The 21,999-nt window shown below is 34.6% G+C and overlaps 1 long non-coding RNA gene across 1 annotated transcript; it reads right to left on the minus strand.

Annotated features, from left to right (window-relative positions):
* Positions 1-1,165: 1,165 nt before the first annotated feature.
* Positions 1,166-21,840, minus strand: LOC127551299 (uncharacterized). Its single transcript, XR_007951051.1, has 3 exons — positions 21,762-21,840; positions 17,968-18,004; positions 1,166-1,224 (listed from the first exon to the last, which is right to left on the minus strand). It is a non-coding gene; the product is annotated as an uncharacterized LOC127551299 (long non-coding RNA).
* Between the last annotated feature and the right edge of the window lie 159 nt (positions 21,841-21,999).

Consider the following 21,999-nt stretch of genomic DNA (forward strand, 5'->3'; position numbering starts at 1 on the left):
TTCATTTTCCTATTCTAGGATGAATTTCTTTGTCTTATGCAAGTGATGTCAAAAGGTTAGAAACAAATAAAGATGAAAAGGAATCTCAGTGGGAAGGGAGGCATTTGGTTTGACTTTTCAGGCTGGGAGCCAGCAATCCCACCATTCTATTCCATAATCAAGGAGCAGTAATGTGAATAGCAGTGGTCCTAGTCACGTCAGGTAGTAATGATGAGGGAACCATAGGAAAATACAAACTATTATCCTTCAAGGTCCACTTCAAGTTCCACTTCTCCATGAAGCCTTTTCTAACTAATCCAGATCAGGGTGTGACTTTTAAACAACATACATGGGAAATTAACAGCAATGAACAAGGACTAGTAGTAGAAGTATCTCCATAGAGGGATTCCAAATTGCTGTTGCTCCATACAAATTCTTCACAATGGCTATACACAATTATTATACTCTGTATAATTATTACAATACAGTTTAGAGGGATATTAGCTTAGGGCTTCAACACTCTTAGCAGTGAGCCTGATGAGAAGATTTCATGTAAATTATCATAGTCATTTATGAATACTGGTGCAAGTTTTCTTCTGAGAAACCATGGCATTGACACTCAAGTCTATAGTATACCTTCAGAGCTTTGATGTCATATGAGTAACTCCAATATCAGGTAATTCAAATGATTATAACAAATCCTAAGTGTTCTTCCAAAGGATGCAGAAAGGCAAAAGTGGCCATTCTCATAGAATCTGTGCCCATTGTAACCCTCTGCAATGTAAGAAGGAATTGGTCTAAATGTATTTGCAGTTTATGGATTGTGTATTCTTCTATGAATGACCCGTAATCACTGTTGACAAGACTTATCTGATGGAATGACATATACAACCATTCATATTAGTAAAATAGGATAATAGAATTTTACTGACCAGCACTTTATCTTAAGTCAATAGAAATATTGAATTTGGTCAACTCAAGAAGGACTGTTACAAACTTTCATTGTAAACTGAGGAGACTTGGCACAATTTTAAAAGAAATAACTTTTTTAAAAGGCCTAGGTTTGGAATCAAAGGACTTGGATTCAGACTTCACACCTCTGTATAATATAACCCTCTCTGAACATCAGTTTCCTTATCTGTAAAATGAGGGGCCTGGATAAGATGATCACTAAGATTCTTCTTACCTTTAATTTATGATCTTATTATAAAGTGACCTCTTCATACAAAGTGATCCTGCAGCATGCTATAAAAAGAAAAGGAAAAATCCAAATTTCAGAATCAAGAAGACACAGCTCTGAAATATACATACCAACACTTCTACATTAAGTTGATGTGCTTGTAAAATATGATGACCAAAAGTGCCAGAGAAGAGCCTTTCAATAATGCCAGAAGTTATGCTAATGATCTCAGATGTTGCAGGGACAGAGGAGTTTTACTCTGAATTTCAGGTATTGTCAGGTTCTTTTTAGGGCTCTCAAATTTTTTGTATCTTAAAAATGGATGACTCCATATACAACAATGCCAGGAGGCTACCACTTCCCTGACAGCAAAATTTTCCAATACGCCCAAGGATCTGCTCAAGATTACTCCAAGTCATATGCAGCTACTTTCCAGAAAACATGAAGAATAGATTTATTTGTCTACAGTTATACTGATTCATGTATAAGATCAAGTATTGATACAAAAGCAAACTAGGATTAGAGACCTATAGCCATTCTTAATCACCAAGTATGGTACCAAGGAAGGATTAATGGGCCAGGAATCAAGAGACCTAATAGAAGCTTAATAAATATTTTCAAAATTGAAATACATGATCCCAATTGTACTACTAATTGTACAGAACTGAAACAATAAAACCAAAATAAAAACCTTATAAATATTTTGACAAAGAAATGGGATTACCTTTATCCCTTTTAAATTGACCCACCTCTTTGAAAGTTTTCTTTTAAAATTTTCTGTTTTAAAAAGTCAATGCAGATACCAGAGACTAGGGGTGGAGTATGGGGAATGAGAAGGGTTTTGGGGAATGAGGAAGGGAAATGATAACATAAATGCAAGTACCCAAGTCAAGGAATTCCTTCACATCTTCACTCCACCGGGGAAAAAAGGAATAAAAAAGCAAATTTGTTGTAATAAATATGAATAGTCAAGACAAATTCTTCACAATGGCTATACATAAATATGTGTGTGTGTGTTTCACTGTAATGTATAGTATATTTCATCATTGGTCCTCTGAATAATCATTGGTTCAGTGGTTATCACTGGTCCATGAATGGTCACTATATTGATCATGGTTCTTATAACTTTCTTTCTTTTTTTATTTTATTTTATTTTTTTAAATAACTTTTTATTGACAGAACCCATGCCAAGGTAATTTTTTTACAGCATTATCCCTTGCACTCACTTCTGTTGTGATTTTTCCCTTCCCTCCCTCCACCCCCTCCCCCAGATGGCAAGCAGTCCTTTACATGTTAAATAGGTGATAATATATCCTAGATACAATATATGTGTACAGAACCGAACAGTTCTCTTATTGCACAGGGAGAATTGGATTCAGAAGGTAAAAATAACCTGGGAAGAAAAACAAAAATGTAAACAGTTTATATTCATTTCCCAGTGTTCTTTCTTTGGGTGTAGCTGCTTCTGTCCATCCTTGATCAATTGAAACTGAATTAGCTCTCTTTATCGAAGAGATCCACTTCCATCAGAATACATCCTCAAACAGTATCATTGATGAGGTATATAATGATCTCCTGGTTCTGCTCATTTCACTTAGCATCAGTTCATGTAAGTCATGCCAGTCCTCTCTGTAGTTCTTATAACTTTCAAAACTCATCATTTTTAACGAAAGCACTCAAAAACCATTCACTTTTACAATACTGAATTTATAGTATAAATTGTTCTTTCTGCTCACTTCATTCTACTTTAGTTCACAACAATCTTTATGAAATCTTTGTGCATTTTAAGTGCTGGACCCACAGAAGGTCCTTAAAAGTTTAATGAATTTAATTAAAATTAGAACAGTAAAATAAATAAATATTGGGAATTATATTTTGCTATAATTTGTCTTCAAGTTTCATTAACTGAAACTGCCCTCTCCAATGTGCCCAATGACCTCTTACTTGCCAGATCCAATGGATTTTTCTCAGTCCTCATTTTCTTTGACCTCTCCACATATCTGATGCTATTAACCCCTCCCTCTCCCAAAATATTTACTTCCTTTTGGGTTTTCAGGAATCTGATCTCTCAAATCTGCTCCCATCACCCATCATTTTAACTCCCTCAACTGTGTTTCCTTCCACCATCTTTCCTCTACTTCTATCCTTCACAAAACCAGAGTGATTTTCCTAAAGCACAGTCCAGACTCTAAAATCCCCCTTACTCAATAAATTTCAATAACCCCAAATTACTTCTGGGATCAAATATAGAAGCCTCTGTTTGTTACAGAACACTCTTCACAATCTGACCCCTTCTTATCTTTCTAGGCTTATCACATATTATTTCCTCCACAGGATCAACAGTCTAGCCACAGTGACTCTGATATTCCCGACCTTCACTACTACATCTCTGGTTCTGAACTTTTGTACCAACCATCCTGAATTCCTGGGAATGGCCCTCCTTACCTCTACTTTTGGGAATTCATGTTTTCCTTCAAGACTCAGCTCAAGCAGCCCCTTCTAAATGGCCTTTCATGGGTTCTCCCTAAGTGAACGCCCCTCACTCATGATTACCTGGGACCTGTTTTATATGTCTATTATATAGGACTATTTATAGCATATTTTCTCCCACAAGAACATAAGCTTCTTGATGGCAGCCACCGTTTTACTTTGGTATTTGTATCCACCATACCTTGCACAATTCTTGGAATATTACAGGCAATAAATAAAATCCTGGATTAAGGCATATGTATTCATATTTTTATAAGAATTAGAGAATAATAACCAAAGATGTTGTGAGCTTTTTCTTCTAGCCCGGTTAGCTTAGAGGCCTATCTCTCTGCTTGGTTCCAAGAGCTCTCTCCAAATGTCTTTAAATCCAAAGGTCTGGTCCTTCAGCCTCTGCCTCTGCTTTCTTCAGCCTCCAGCCAGCTCCAGTCTTCATGTCATTCCAGTGAAATCTCGACTTGTAGCGTCTTCCTCTCTAGAACTCTCCGACTGGCCCATTGGCCTATTTATGCTCCTTCCAGAGAGAGGGATTATGGGTAGTTCTACTTAGTACCTTGTTTCAGGTTCTGCCCAAAACATCTTTTTGTAAGATTAGATCAACTCTAACTACTTAGCAGTTAGTAAGGATTCCAACACAAAGATGCCAGAGGAGCCCCTGAAATATCTCAAATCTCTTCTGAAAGGGAACTCTCCAGACAAGTGAAAATCAAACCTAATTGGTGGACATTTAATGAGGAAACAGACTACTAATCTTCAGTTCCTCTAGCTAAGAACTTGGCTTGATCCAGAGGCTCAACAGCCTCAAAGCATCTGGGCAGGGGAAGACATTTCTATATAGACATCTCTGGCTAGTTTTCTTCTCCATGATTTCAGTAGCCCAGCACTCTAATGGAAAGAATCAAGGAGAGGGGGTTCATCCCCCAGGCTAAGCTCACTCAGACTATAGTTTGTTTATACTCTAAACAGAAATTAATTATCCCAAATGAATGGGGTCCCTTTATATTTTCTAAAACTCTTGAGGGTCATCCCTTCCACGAGTTTTTGTTTAGTGGATGTATTCAAAACTAAAATGCCTTAGAATTATTATGAAAAATATTTTGATATCAGAAACCTCCTGATGTAATTCATCTGTAAATGGTGATAATAACATCTACTTTACAGGGTTGTTGTGAGGAGAAGGTTCGTTGCTCAACGGCACAGAAAAAAAAACAAACAAAAATTTATTGAGCCTGAAATATTAGGCTAAGTCTTGTGATAGAGAATACCAAACGAAGTATAAAACATAGTTCCTGCTATTTAGGAGTTTAATAAAAACGTAAGACATTAGAGAAAAAGGAAAAGACAATGAACCAATCAGTCAGGCAGATAAGCATTAAGGTATAGTGGAAGCAACAATAACATTGTGATGATCAATTCTAATAGATATGACTCTTTCCAAAGTGATTTGATTCAGTTTAGTTGCAATAGACTTGGGATGGGGAGAGCCCTCTGTATCCAGAAAGAGCACTATGGGGACTGAATGTGAATCACAACATAATATTTTCACCTTTATTGTTGTTGTTTGCTTGCTTATTTTTGTTTTCTCTTTTTTTTTTCTCTTTTTGATCTGATTTTTTCTCATGCACCATGATAAATATGGAAATGTGTATAGAAGAATTGCATATGTTGAACCTATATTGGCTTACTTACTATCTAGGGGAGGGAGTGAGGAAAAGGAAGGGAGAAAAACTTGGAGTGCAAGGTTTTGAAAGAATGAATGTTGAAAACTCTCTTTGCATATAGTTTGAAAATAAAAAGCTATTTTAAAAAAGATATCACAGAAAAGAACCTGACCTGAGAGATAGTAAGGTCTGGACTCAAGTTCCATTTGTGACATGTGTCCTGTATGATGGGGGGCAAATCACTTAATCTTAATATTAATCTCTCTGTATCTTAAATAAATCTTAAAAGACTACAAATTGCAGCAAATCAATAGAAGAAATTATTATTGAGGTTTTCATATTCAAATGAAATCATAGGACTGGTTATAGAGAGAAATTATGTATCTTTCTACCCAGTAAACAGTAAGCTAGATATAAGGGGAAGTCATACAAACATTACTGCATAAACTAAGACTCAGATGATCTGTGGTCAAATGGTCAGGAGGAAATATGATGCTCAAATGTGGATTGTCTGGCACCAAATATAATATTCCTTTTATTGCATCCTATTATCAAACAAGATAGACTGTATGTATAGAAGAAATCCATGAATTAATACAAATGTATATGATAAGTGACAAGTGAATGGTATAGATGATAATTGCTATGAAATCTTAAGAGATTGTGAGTTGTCTTTAGTAAAGAAGTAATTATGGGAGGGAAGCTAGAGCTGGATTTTAGCAGAAGAGATTGAATGTGATGTGATGATGATTAGGAGGAGGAGGAGATGAAGAATGGCACTTTGCATTTACATGTACTTTATGTTATAAAGTACTGTATGCACTTTAAAGTTCAAAAAGCAATGTACATGTGTTGGCTCATCTGGTCCTTATTACAACACTGGGAGCTAAATGAAATTATTATTTCTATTTTACAGCTGAGGAAACAGGATGAAAGAAGTTAGGAGACTTATCAGTCACACAGTCAATATCTGAGCCAAGATTTGAGCTCAAGTCTTCCTGATTCTATGTTCAGAACTCTACCCACTGCGTGAGCTAGCAGCTTTTAAGAAACAGGGAGAAAGGGTCCCAAAGATGGCTCTCAGATGAGACTCTGTAGGGATGGACAGAGGAATTTAAGAAGGAAAATGAGACAGGCCCTGTCATCAGGCAGGCAGGCTCTGGGCAGAGCTGTAAAACCAATGATTGTTCAGTTGCATGAAACACAATGCATTTTAATTGAATTATAATGGGTCTGCTGACAGGGTACAGTCTGGGAGCATGGAACAGAAGGTCAGTCCAGGTCTATTGCTGAATCAAATCAACTAGGGCGGCTGCAGGGGAACCAAGGGCATGATCCTCAACCATTCACAGGCCTACTACAGAGGCTCACCTGGCCACAGGAATACATTATAAGTCCTTCATTTATAACTTCGGGCGTTTTCCTTAAAGTGCACAGTAAAATGTGTTTAATCTGTGGATACATCCATTAAACTGAGGGTCTTTAAGCTGTAAGGCTACATATACACCCTCAGCTGCTGTTGGGAAATCAAAGGAAACCAAAGAAAAGGAGAGGTAAGAGGTTGGGAGAAGAGGAGGGAACAGGGGAAAAAGAGAAGCAGAGGAAGGAATGGAGCCCTTTTTAGTCCATAAGTAAAATCATATTCACTATTCCTCCTAAGAAGTCTAGTTACCATCACCCTTTCAAAACTCAGAACCAGGTTTAATTTCCAGATGCCAAATCAAAATAAAGTCATGAACATTATTTAGCATTAAAGGAGAAGGGGGAGGTTCCTTTCCTTGGATCTCTTCAACAACACCTGGAGAAATGGAGGAAGTCCTAGTATCAGACAAAGAAAGCAAAGAGAAAAGCAGCTTTTGCCATAAAAACAAGTTATCTGTCTATAAAACAAGAAGGAATCCCTGAAAGCCCAGCAATCAGTCACCCACAAGGAGCTAGCTTTGCCTCCTGAGAAGGAATAAAAAAATTCAGAAGATAGAATCCTGGAAACATCGTGAGCTCCTTTAGGTCAAAAACTATCTTTTGCCTTTTTTCATATACCCAGCACTTAGCACAGTGCCTGGCACATGGCAAGCATTCAAAAATATTTATTGATCGAAAACAACGGAACAGGAAGGTAAGAAGCAGCACTATTTCTCCTGGTGAATCACTGTCTTTCAGATTAATTACCGGGGACAGTGTGGAGTAATAGATAGTAAAACAAGAATCAGAGTCAGAAAGATTTAAACACTATCTCAAATACCTTCTAGATGGGTAACCCTAATCAAACCATTTAAACTCTTAGGCTCAGATTCTTCATCTGTAAAATGGGGATTAATAGCATCACCTAACTCCTTGGAGGTGGGTATGAAGCTTGTTCAATTCAGCAGTGATTTACTAAGCCCTTCCTAATATGTCAGGGTTTGTATAAGGCTCTGGGAATAGGAAGAAACACAAAAAAATAGTCCTAGTTCTCAGGAAGCTCACATTCTAATAGGGGAGACTATTAAAGAATTAACTAGGGATATGCAAGATCCATGAACACTAAATGGAAGAATCAAATGATTTTATTCATGTATGCATAAATATATGTAGGATTTTTTTGTAAGGCTTAAAAGATTATATAATTGCTACAGCCATTATCATCATCATCAATGAAATTATCTGAATAGTGAGCAAACATTATACTTTCTGTCCCACCAGGTAACGAACTATAGGTTATTTAATCTTAATCTCTAATATCAATTTACTCACTGTTAACTACATGCCTTTAAGGAGGACTCAGTAGAAAAAATATTTTCCACAATGCAATCATCTATTCATTCAGAATTTTGATAATCTTAATAACTTCAAAGAAATTATTCTGATGTTTGTCTTTAATTTTTAATAGAAAAGATGTTATAAAATGGTTAATCTCAATCAAAAATTGGATGCAAATGTAGAATCTGAGAAAATATAGCCCCTTCACACTATAGACAAGGAAAGCAAGGACAGAAGGATGAAGTGGTCATTTAGTTAATAAGGAATACACAGAGAAATGAACCCAGATTTTACTCCAAACTTTTTTTTTAACCATATCAAAATGCCTCTCATTCAAAACTACTTCTACCACAAATTATTCTATCAAAATTTAATGAAGATATTTAGGAAGATAGATAATGATTTTTAGCCCCTTAAATTCTTAATTACTGTAACTTACAGTTATGGAGAGAAGATCATTGTAATTGGTAGTTATGAAATTTAACAAGCAGCTCTTTACTTTTATAACACCATAAAGTTTAAAGAACATGAGGTTTAAAACATCTGCTCTTAAAAAGGGTAAACAACTAACCAGATTTGTTTTAATTATATTTTGCCAAGATACAGTTTAGGCTTGGGGCATTAATATTAACTGCCACATCAGGAAATGTTAGATAAACCTAAAATTATACTACAACCCTCCTCATACATAAACATGAGATCACTTGACCCACTTTCTAAAAGGAATCCAGCTCCCTGCATTAATCTGCAGTGACATTTTAAAAGTTGTTCTAAAAAAAAAAAAAATTTCCATTCCATAAAAAATACATTTTCCCTTTATACCACCTTTGATTTCATTACTACAAATAGATGCCATTTCTCCAAGAGTGAACCTCTATCTAAAACAAAGGGGCCAAAGTGACTTTAATGTCTCCTCTTTATTTTTGCTTCTTGATATACAACTCTTTTCAAAAGTTTGCTTTCAGACAAAATCAATACTGGACTTTTTCAGTAAGAGGTGTAATTATACTAAAATAACATAAGAATTGAACTCAAGCTATACAGGATACAGAGTTCTTTGGTTTCTCCCAACCAGTTTGATGGATAATTTTTATTAACTTATAAAACATCATATAAGGAACTGATATGAATTAATTGCCCAAAATAAAAAAAAAAAAGGTATGAAGCTACAAAGAGAGAAAGGAGAGGGAAGGGAGGGGAAGAGGTGGGAGGAAATAGGCTGCATTACCAATTGAGTTTTTAATTTCAAGTAGCAAAAAGAAATAAGCAAAACATCATGGGAAAAACTAGGGAAGGAATCAAAAGGGAGGCTTCAAGAAACTAATTTCTCTGAGGTTTCCAGAATGTCTTCCTTTTTAAAAATTTTAATGATGTTTAGATTCCTTGATGTTAAAGAGGTTCCAGAAATTTTTACTCTGCCCTCACCAGACCTAGCTAACAAAATCCTAGAAATTCTTTCTTTACCCTGTGCCTTATGATGACGTCTCCTTTCCAGTGGCTCTACTCTGCCATTGCTTAAACTTGAATGGCTCTGTCTACTCAACCCCCACCTAGTTCACCAGAAGATAGCCCTTTCTAATATTCATGAACTTACACACCCAAAAGTATGGTAAAATGGATAGAAGGCTAGCTTCAAAGCCAGGATTCAACTTTCTACTTCTAGCTTTGGGAACCTGGCCAAAACATCTAATCTTTCAGTGCTCAAAGGCAACTCTAAGTCTATACATTTATAGAGGAAGTTTTGGATTTGTACTTCCCTACGTCAAGGAAATAAAGATAATTTTTTTTTTAAAACACCAGGAATATCACAATTGCTTCCTAAAGAGGCTCCCTGCCTTCAATGTATTATTTTTTTTGTTATAGCTTTTTATTTACAAGATATATGCATGGGTAATTTTTCAGCATTGACAATTACAAAACCGTTTGTTCCAATTTTTCCCCTCCTTCCCCCTTACCCCTTCCCCCAGATTATAGGTTGACCAATACATGTTAAATATGTTAAAGTATAAATTAAATACAATATATGTATACATGTCCAAACAGTTTCAATGCATTATTTATGTGGTTACCAGATTATTATTCCTAAAACACTGTGATCTTATAGTCCTCTTCAAGAAATTTCAATGACTCCCTTTTTACCTATAGAATAAAATAAAGATCTATTTCACACTACAAAGATAAAATGGCTAGACATGGATGGGATTCCTTACAATCTGGCAATAAACTATCTTTCTATACCCTACTTTCTCTGCTGAAGACTCAGCATCGTACTTAAAAAAAAAAAGGGATGATCCAGCTAGATCTTTCTCTTCTCCCCCATTTCCCCTATACGAACTTCTATTCATTTCCATTTCTTATGAAGAGCTGGCCCTCCTTCCAGCCAAGGTGTACACCCTTGGGCATATGCTTCTACTTATTTCCATCCCATCTTCACCAGAAGATTGAGTCCTCTATCATTACAAGCCTCTCTCTAATCTTTAAACTTTTCCTGTTGACTGGCTCCTTCCTTGCTGCCTACAAACAAACCCATGTCTCCCCAATCTTTTTTTAAGCCTATATGATTTGATAATACTATCTCACTGAAGATATCATTTTCTAGCCCTCATCTTCTCAGCTAAATTCTTTGAGAAAACAGTCTGCAGTGGATGTCACTATTTCCTCTTCTTTCACTTACTTTTAAGCCCTCTGCAATCTGGCTTTCCAACTAATCATTCAAACTACCTTCTCCAATGTGATTTATAATCTATTAATTGACAAATATCTAATAGCATTTTCTCATTCCTCATCCTTCTAGACATATCTGCAACATTCAGTATTCTTAATTAAATTCTTTTCATGGATAGTTTCTGTTTTTTAGGTTTTTGTAGCATTCTTGTCTCCTGATTCTCCTCTGGCATGTTGGATCATTCCTACTCAGTCTACTTTGCAGAATTTCATCCAGGTCATACATTAACCATGAGAATCCTCAAGGCTCTGTCCTATTTGTTCATCTCTTTTCCTTCTGTACTATTTGTCTTTGTGATCCCTTCAACTGTCATGGGTCAACTGTGACCCTCTATGCAGGTGACCCCCAGATCTATAAATCCCAAAAACTCTCAGCAGAGAGTGAGTTCCAATGCAAAAATCTTTAACTGTCTTCTGAACATCTCAAATAAGAAGTCCCAAAGGTACCTCAAACTCACCTGTTCCTTCAAACCATGCCTTCTTTCCATTTTTTCCTATTCGTGTCAAATATACTATGATATGGGCAGCTAGATATCCACTAGACAGTGGATAGAATACCATGTCTAGAATCGGCAAGAAGAATCTTCCTGAGCTCAAATCTGGCCTGAGGTACTTATTAGCTGTGTGACCCTGGGCAAGTCACTTAATAATATCCTTCAGTTATAAAATGAGATGGCAAAGGAAATGGTAAACCAGTTTAGTATCTTTACCAAGAAAACTCCAAATGGGGTCAGGAAGTGTCAGATATGATTGAAAAAATGACTGAACACAACATACTATGATACTCCTAGTAACACACTACCAAATCTTGTCACTTCTTACTTCCCTATATTTTTTATATATCTTCCTCTCCTTACTTTTATTATCTGGAGTATTTTAATAGCGTTCTAACTGGTCTCTCTGCCTCAAAACACTCCCTACTCTAATCTATCCAATCTAAGTTATTAAGTTGATTTTTTTCTAAAGTGCAAGATTAAACCACTCTACTCAGTAAACACTTAATATTTGCTTATTATCCCCATCATCAATTATAAAATACTTTGGCATTTAATTGTTGTTGTTGTTAAGTCATTCAGTCATATTGTAACCCCATGGAGTAGCACTTCTATCCTCTACCATCTCACAAAGTTTCTTCAAGCGCATGTTCATTTTTTCCATCACCCTATCCATTTCATCCTGTGCCATCCCCTTTTCCTTTTGCTTTTAATCTTTCCTAACATAAAGGTCTTTTCGAATGAGTCTTCTCAAAGAATTTCATCTTCAGCTTTGGTATTTGATATTCCAGGGAATAATTTGAATTAATTTCTTTAAGAATCAACTGATTTGGCCTCTTAGCTGTCCCCTTAATCCCCTTGCTGGCACTTAAAGGGTTTGTCATCTGATTCCTTCCTACTTTCTACACCTTTTACACTTCCCTCATATACTCTACAATCTAGCTAAACTAGCCAATTTGCTATTCAACCCAACAGACTCTGTTTCCTGATCCTCTTCATCACCTCTTTCTCTTCTCCTTCTTCATCTCCACTTTTCTAGCTTTCTTCATGACTCAGTTCATATTACACCTATAATAGGAGGCCTTTGTCAGTAATCTCCCCTTGATCCTTTCTTTCTGAGATTTTCTCCCATTCACATTGTATACATGTCTTCCCCAGCTATCAAAGCCAGAATTCCTATTACTCAGGTTATTACTGAGGGTTATTACAAACCCTAAATTCGTATTACTCAGTGTCTATCGTGCTCATTTGATATTTATCCTATCATTTCTTGTAACTATTTGGGTTTGTGTTGTCTCAAATTGAAGTCCAGAACCATGTTTTATACTTCTTAATATCCTCACAAAATCTAGATATTGCCTGATATACAATAGATATCTAATAAATATTTAGTAATTAATGTATTGCTATTTTCTGGTTCATATAATTCAGATTTCTTTAAGATGATGTGAACATAGCCATAGCAACAGACTGATCTCCATTTAAGTAATCTAAGAAGATGCATGATGTACTAGATAAAGCACTGCCTCTGACACATATTCTGACACTAAGGGACCTTGGGCAAAACACTTCAGCTTTCAGTAATATAAGTAACTAAACCTTTAAACTAAAGGAACACTGCTGCAAAGCTAGAAAGAATTTCTCCTTCCCAACAAAATCACAGATTCAGTCCCTATCCCTATAGGTTAGTTAACATTGTTTCTACATCACAGGAACAGATTATAATGCCAGTCTATTTTGTATAAATGCTCTTTAATAAAAAATGCTGTTTAATAAAAGATTTCCCTATCTGCTTAAAATGTTTGGCTCTTCTTCTTCTTATAGAACATAAGTTCCTGCTGGGACTGAATTGTTTTTGTTTTGACTTTGCATCAAGTAGCACTGTAGTTTGTATATAGTAGATACTTAATAAATATATTAGATTAGATTGGATTGGTTGGATTTACATAATTTACATAATCTCAACAATACTAAAAGGGAAAAATTAATGCTGGCAATTCATTCATTCAACAAATATTAATTAAGAATTAAGTGTGTAGGAGACCTGAGCTTGAAATTATAGATGCTAAAAATGTATCTATCATAATCCCCATTTCCAACAAACTTACAATTTAATTAGAGAGATAAGATATGTAAGCAAATAATTATTATAAAAGGGAGCATTTGTATGTGGGGAAAAGTAAAAATGCTATAGTTCAGAGGCTGAGAAGGTCCCTTCTGACAAGAATAAACAAGGAAGGAATCACAGTATATAGCAGTCTATCTGAAGAGAAAAGAGTAAGCTAACTAGTTAATATTATGATAGTTATTTGGGGAATAAGATTTTTCACTGTCAATTAATTAAAGTGGCATCATGACTCACAAAATAATTTAGATATGATTACTCTCAGGGGAACTGCTAATCAAATTTCTATGTCCACAGATTGAGACAAAGGAGCCTGAACCAGAGGTGACCTTATCATGATAGACTTAAGGTACAGAGAGAATATTGTGTTTTCAATCTATTAGCTATAGTTATTTAAAAAATAATAACAAAAACAAAGCTATTTAAAACCCAAAGGCTTTTATTTTCAAATATATATTTTGCCAGAGGGCATGGCTATGGATCTTATGAGTTCTAAATAAATATATTAATTAAACTTCCCTGAGCTCTGGGTATTCTGAATCCAGGCTTCTATTAAGAATGCCTTAGCGATAACAGGGATGATGCAATGGCCAAAACTGGACTTTTATAAAATTGGACATTCTGCAATTATATGAAACTTTCCAAAGGATAAAGCAGAATGGTATGAGAATTCTGGACGCCCTAGACTGTGTGGAGCCAAGAGCTCTAATACTGGCAGGACTGAGTCATTCTATCATCCCTTAGAGGTAAATAAATTGAGGATTACTTATTTGTAGAATTTTTAGTGGAGAGGAACAAGAAAGGCTCTTTTGATTTGGGGTACTTCATTCACCTAATGAAACCACTGGGTTCTGTCTCTGTATGTCTCAGGATGCATTTCAATTACTTGGCTAAGAAATTGAAATAGTCTCATGACCCAATTTGCCCTCTGAAATATCTGTCTACACTATCAAATTAATTCTCTTAGAAATTCCATTTGTATAGATTGGGCCCTATATACTTGGGAAAACATTTTGATATATAGCAGTACAAAAATATTTCACATATATATACACCAAACACAAACATACATACATACACATACAGACTAGGAATAAACTATGAGAATTTGGCTCCTGGCTAACTTTAATATAGACTACTTAACATTTATTGCTTATTTATTAATATAATTTATTAATTTATTAACAAATTAGAACCAACTGATAAAATAAGCAAAACAGAATAATTGTAGGAATATAGGTTTAGAGTTGGAAAGGATTTCAAAAGTCTAATCCCCTCATTTTACAATGAGAAAACTGAGGAACCAGAGTGGTGGTAATTGGACAAGTCCAGCAAATCTAGGATAAAAAATGGAACAGATTTTATAAATCATCTTATCTAGATGCTAGTTTTTCTCAGAAAACTGTTTCAGGGAGAAATCAAACAACATGTGCAAAGGTACAAGACTATAATACATCAGGATTCAAATCTAGATGCTTGGACTTCTAATCCTGTTCTCTTTTCCAATGTAACAGTGGACCTCTGATCTGAAAGGTCCAAGCAAGTCTCTAAGACTCTACAATGCTGCAAGATTATGAGTCATGGATCTGAAAGTACCCACCTTCCATTTGCTCAGTAAATTGGTGAATGCTTTGATTACTACATCTATACAATGACGTTTAGCACTATTGAATTAGCATGATATACGGACCCATTACTGCCAAATTCAAGGTCAAAGTACAGTTGCTTGCCATGTGAGATGTTCTGAAATTCCAAATACATCTAAGTCAACAGATCAGTTAGTACATTAAGAATTTAGGGATTTAATAAAGCCTCTAAGCACATAGCTTTAAGCCACTGATATGGCAATTTTCCCCCTACACTTAAGGATACAGGACAATTCTGGATAGTTCAAATCCCATTATCTTAATTTTTTTTTTGGTGAGCGGCCATATTCTTGAGTTGCAGGGGAATCATGTGGGTTTGCTAGAAAGCATTCTTACTGTGCTCTGCACTAACCAGCCACAAGCAGCTAATCACCAGAACTTCCCACAAAAGCTATTTCTCCAATCTTATTCAACTGAGCTGGGATCAATCCAAGATTCAAATACATTGTACATTAGAGGGGGGTCTTACAATAGTTTCTATTCAAATCAAATCTACATTAGGGTAGATTAAGGAGGGTCATTCCATTATAAGCCACAAGTTTTTATATATGACAGCAAAATCTGAAATAGCATGACTATTTCGAGAACTTTTTTTGAAAAGTTAACAAAAAGGAAATACAGTAACAATCATTACCATTTCCAGAAATATGCGATCATAGTCAAAACCTGTCCATTAAGAGTAGGACTGCCTTATAATAATAATGACTAACATATTATCACTTTAAGGTTTGCAAAGTGCTGTACCAACATGTGTTCCTATTTGATCCTCACAACAACCCTGTGAAGCAGGTGGCGATTACTATGGTTATTACTATCCCCATTGTACAAATAAGGAAACTAAGGCTGAGAAGGATTAAGGGAATTGGCAAAGGTCAAATTGCAAGCACAGAAGGCAGGATGTGCCCACGTGGCCCACAATGCTCCCTTACCCTCAATCAGATTAAAATCTAGCTAGAAAATAATTAACAAAATAATTAATAAAGAAAAGAAACATATCAATACATGATTTTCTAAACTGAGACACAGCCTACAGGGATCCTTATGTACAAATTGATGGTCCCCATTTCTGTTCTGAATTTGACACCCCTGGTGAATTAGATAGAAAACCAGCCTTAGAGGAAAGAAAACCCAGGTTCAAGAAATTACCTGTATAGTTTAGGGCAAATCAGTAAATCCCTCAGTGCTTCAAAACAACTCTCTTAAGTTTCTAAGCTGCAGAAAAGGTACTAAGCTACATCAGTGGAGCTCTATCCCTCACTAGGAATTACTTCTACCAGTTTTCAAAGTGTGGTTTGAGTTCCCCAGACACTTTCAGTGGGTCTATGTCATAAAAATATTTGTCATAATCTACCAAGATGTTTTAATTTCTAATATGACAAATATTGCTATAGATCACATAAACAAAACCTCTTGGGGTTGGGGAGTAGAAAACAGTCTCAATAATTTTAAGACAGCAGAGAGATTCAAAGGCTAAAAGGTTTGAGAATCACTGCCCTACACCGATGAAATGACAGACCACTTTAAAAAATTGGACCAGGCACTATGCCAGAAAGGTAGCAGCAAAAGTGATCTTGTCCATGACTTAAGGACCTTACGTGGAAAATAATTCTCTCAGTTCAGAAACTATGGAAGGGACTCTACTTACTAGGTCAATATTCTAGGGACTTTAAGTCAATGGTATTTTATTAATTTTTTTAAAGGAAATTCTTATCTTAGGAACCTTTGAGATGACTTCATAAGTTCTAAGAACAATTATTTGACATACATAATTCTCCAAAAGGCACTGCTCAAGGAAACTGGTGGACTGGTTAATTTAATTAAGAAAAATAGTTTAGGGAATATTATTATTGCTGTTGTTATTGTTATTTTTATTCTGAATCATTCACTGAGCAGCCAAGACATGCATTCAAATGCACAGCAGAACATGTGTGCCTGAAAAATGTGATCAGCTGAAAATAACAGACAACTCTCTCTATCCCTCCAAGGATATTAAGGAGGAGAAACTGATGCTGTCCATGAGAAATTGCAATCCAACCAATTCTACAAATAGAATAGTGGCAAGAATACAAAATATTACATTTTTAATGAAGGAAAGGAAGTACAAGAAATAACTTGTCTTACAGATTTAAAACCCATCTTGATCAATACATTATGACCTTTCCCTACATATTAGATAGCTATTATTTTTCCTCAAAGCTAGAGTTGTTTCTCAAAAATCATGCAGCTAATTTCATATTTCCTCGGATAACTAGGGTATGGGATATCCCAGGGACTGAAGACCTTCCTTGAAATCTCAAACAATGGAATACTGATTGACCCCACAAGCTCAGACATTATAAAGTAGTCTCATGTGTGTCAGCAAAGAGTCAATGAGATAAATAAGCACAGGAAAAGGCATTTTTTGTTTCTCACTTTTTCCCTCATTGTGACAGCTTTCAAATGGCTTCTATATAACAAATAGAAAACTAAACTAAGGTCAGAATGATAACTTATTCCAAAACTCAGGTTTCAAACACATAATTGTGAGTTATTAATTACAGCATTAAACATATCACTGTAATCATGCTCACTGTCTTTAAAAACAAGAACAAACTAATGCATAATTTTTAATCCTGTGAAGAACTAATGGCTCATAGCTGCCTGAATACTTTAATTGCTGATCCCTACCTGATTTCCCCCAAAGCCCTTCTGAGAGCCAAGAAGATGTGGTTGTGGTTGATTACCTCATTCATTCACTCAGCTCGGATTTTTGTTCAGTTCCCTCAAGGCAACTTGTGCTTTCTGTGCTTTTAGACTGGAACCTTAACATGGTTTACATCAAAGCAAAAGAACTAAATAGCATCAGAATTTTGATTGAATTTTGATTTTTACTGATGTTATTTTACTTTCAGAGAAGCCCTAAAATTCCTGTATTCATTTTCTACTGCCTTACCTTCTTTAAACCCACCAAAAAAAGAAGCAGGGATAATCTATGGATTGAAGAAAAAAAGAGAAATTAGTCAATGGATAAAGACCAAAAAAAAAAAAAAAGTACAATTAGTTAAAGTCTACCAAGAAAAGGCTCACTTCCAATATTCTCTAGCAAATAACCATAGCTGCCAAAAGGACACAATATCCTGATGGAAATTTTTGAAGATGAAATATAAGATATAGCATTTAGTAAATAAAAGGGGCAGGAGAAGATAAAAGCCCTGATTTTTCTTAAGGAATATATGGAAAGTCAAAATGATTAGAAAATGAAGTGACTTTATGATATAAAATAAACCAACACTCTTTAACAGATTGACTTTCCCTAACACTGAAAAATTGCCAAAACATTTTTTTTTTTAAATTCCTAACTACCCAGGATTAAATAAAATTTGCTGATAAAGCTGGGTCTAGAGTCAGAAAGATATGAATTCAAATTCAGCCTGATATTTACTAGTTCCACGACTCAAGCAAGTCACTTGACTTCCATCTACCTCAGTTTCCTCAATTGTAAATTGGGGATAATAATAGCACTTATCTTTCAGGGTAGTTGTGAAAGTCAAAGGAGATAATATTTGTAAAAGTGATTAGCAGAATGCCTTATACATAGTAAGTGCTTCTTCCTTTCTTGTCCAAATAAATATATTTATAGCTATGATGATTTTTAATCTCAATTCCCTCAAAATTTATCCCCAGCAAATAGGATCCAAAATTTCTTTTTGGAAGAATCATTCTATAATTCATATTGTGATTTTGGTTCTGATAGAGAGAGGCTGAGACATACAGAAAGAGAGAGAGAGAGAGAGAGAGATGCATGCCTTTCTATAAATTGTAAGATCCTGAAGAGCTGGAAGTATTTTATATTTATTTCCATACCCTGCAAATAGTGGGCACATATATTAATCACTTTTCAATTTGGAGAGGGAGAGAAGAGGAAAAAAAAAAACCTTCTGAAACAGAAACTCAATAGAAATCCCAGAAAGAAGAAAAAAAATAAAGAGGAAGAAAGAAAACTTTATTAGATTGGCAAACATGCTTAGAACCATTTCATAAACTTGTTAATTAGGAATGTAGAAACATTAAGTATGTCAAAAGAAAGAGTCTACAAATGAACCATGCTGATAGATAAAGGTAATATAACTATAGCATTATATTATACATAATAACAAAATGTAATTTATTCTACCTATAATTATGAAAGACTATAAATATAAAAATTGTAAAACTCTACTGTGGCCCAAAGTCACACAGCTAGTGTCAGAAGCAGGACTCAAGTGCCAAACCTATCCACTATACCACTGTCTCTCAACTCTCAGAGATAATATATCTAACTCTATTCAATAGAGATTTAGAACATTTTTTTTGACATGGCTACATATCACTTTGATTTCTTCTTCTAAAGACTTCCCATTCACATCCTTTGACTACTTATCAATTGGGGAATGGTTTTTATGTTTTTAAATTGACTCCATTCTCTTTATCTTTGAGAAATGAGACCTCTATAAGTGAAATTTGCTAGACAATTTTAAAAGAATAATTTTATTTTCTATGGTACCTTTGAAACAAAATACAGTTTTTCCTGAAAATATTTTTTAATGAGGTCTATTTTGGCTTTTCCTTTATGTGAGATCATGATTGCTAATCCTGCCCCCTTTTTTTACTTCTGCTCAAGCATGACAAATTCTGCTCTTGCCCTTTACTTTAATTCTGTGTGCATCTTTCTACTTTAAATATGTGTCTTGTAATCAATGTATTATTGGATTTTGATTCCAAAATCTTTCTGTTGTCTGCTTCCATTTTATGGGTGAAATCATCCCATTCACATCAATAGATATGATTACTAACTATATACTTCCTCCTCCCAATTTGAAAGCTGTAAATATTACTTCACTGGTATTACTTCATTGTCTATGGTAACTATTAGCAAAAAATAATTTTCCCTTCATCTGATTTTCTTTTATTTATCCTTCTCTCTCTTGCTTCTGACTGCTGCACTCCTTAATCCATCTTCCTTTTTGTCATCCATCCCATTTCCTATAATTCTTATCTGCTTCCACTCCTATTTCCCTATTGGGTAAGAAATATTTCTATACCCAACTATATATATATATATCATATATATATATATGACAAAATTCTTAAAAGTTATTTGTATCATCTTCCCATATAGGAATATAACAGTTTGGCTTTATTAAGTCCTTTAATATTACTCTTTCATGTATACCTTTTGATGTTTCTCAAGTCTTATGTTTCAATGTCAAAGTTTTCATTTAGCTCTGTTTTTTCAACATAAATGCTGGAGAGTACTTTACTAAATATCCATTTTTCCCCTGAAGGATTACACTGAGTTTTGTTGGGTAAGTGATTCTTGGTTATAATCTGAGTTCCTTTGCTTTCTGGAATATCACATTCCAAGCCTGCCATTTCTTTAATGTAGAAGCTGTTAAATTTTGTGTTTGCCTCACTGTGACTCCATGATATTTGAATTATTACTTTCTGTCTACTTAAAATATTTTCTACCGTGGAATTTGGCTATAATATTCCTGGGAGTTTTTATTTTGGGATTTCTTTCAGTGGATTCTTTTCATTTCTATTTTGCTCTCTAGTTCTAGATTATTAGAGTTTTCGTTAACTATTTCTTCAAATATGCTATCTAAGTTCTTCCTACATCCCCTTCAGCATGTCATTTCTAAAAAAAAAAAAATGAGGTGATGCCTCATAATTTCTATGATAAAACCCTCATTTTTCAAATATATAGGGAACTGAGTCAAATTTTTAAAATAAAAATCATTTCAAAATTGGTAAATGGTCAAAAGATATTAATAGGCAGTTTTCAGAAGAAGAAATCAAAGCTATCTATACTCATGTAAAAAAATGCTCTAAATCACTATTGATTAAAGAAATACGAACTAAAACACTCCTCACTCCTATTGGAAATGACATGTGCTGGAGGGGATGACAGAAAGCCTACAGATACACTAATAAACTGTTGGTGGAGTTGTGAAACAATCCAATCATTATAGAAATCACTTTGAAACTATGTACAAAGGGTTATAAAGCTAAGCATATCCTTTGACACAACAGTATCTTCTCTATCCCAAAGAGATTAGAGAAAAAAGTATCTTCTCTATCCCAAAGAGATCAGAGAAAAAGGAAGAGGATTTATATAAACAAAAATATTTATAGCATTTCTTTCTGTGGTGGTTAAGAATTGGAAATTAAGAGAATGCCGATCAGTTGGAGAATAGCTAAACAAATCTGTAATGGCAAAGGTGGTGGGAAGGGATGTTTAAGAAAAAACATGGCAAGACTTACATGAACTGATGCAAAATAAAATAAGGACCAGTATCTGTTCACTGTGTGCAATAACAGTAATATTAGATGAGGACCAATTGTGAAAAGATTTGGCTATTTTGATCAATACTGTTGATCCAAGATAATTTCAAAGAATTCATGAGAAAGAAATGCTATCCACCTCCATAGAAAGAACTGATAAATTCTGAGTACAAAATAAAACATAATTCTCTCACTTTTTTTGCAATGTGGGTTAATGTGAAATTTTTTGCATGATTTCATGTGTATAATTGAAATAATTTTGCTTCCCTTGTCAATGGGTAGGAAGGGAAAGAATGTGGAACTCAAAATTTAAAAAGAAAAGAATTGTTGTTAAAAACAATTAATTTCTTAAAAAGGACAAAATATTTTACATGAAAACTATCATTTCTATTATTTCCATTTTATTTTCTATAAATATCTTACCTAAATTCTCAGTTCATGTAAAAAATCCAGTTCTCCAAAATTATCTTGAAAGGATATGAAAGATCTCGAGTAGCCATGCCTGAAACAATAAAAGAAATCACTAAAAATCAGTGTTATGGAAGCGTATATTCATTCTCAGTTTTTAAAAAAATACTAAATATAAACATTTTCCCTTCATACTAAGCATAGAAGGAAACAACTCAGGAAACAATGAATTTCTATTTCCAAATAGGAGTTG

This window comes from Antechinus flavipes, chromosome 2, assembly GCF_016432865.1.
Source record: "Antechinus flavipes isolate AdamAnt ecotype Samford, QLD, Australia chromosome 2, AdamAnt_v2, whole genome shotgun sequence".
NCBI classification, from domain to species: domain Eukaryota; kingdom Metazoa; phylum Chordata; class Mammalia; order Dasyuromorphia; family Dasyuridae; genus Antechinus; species Antechinus flavipes.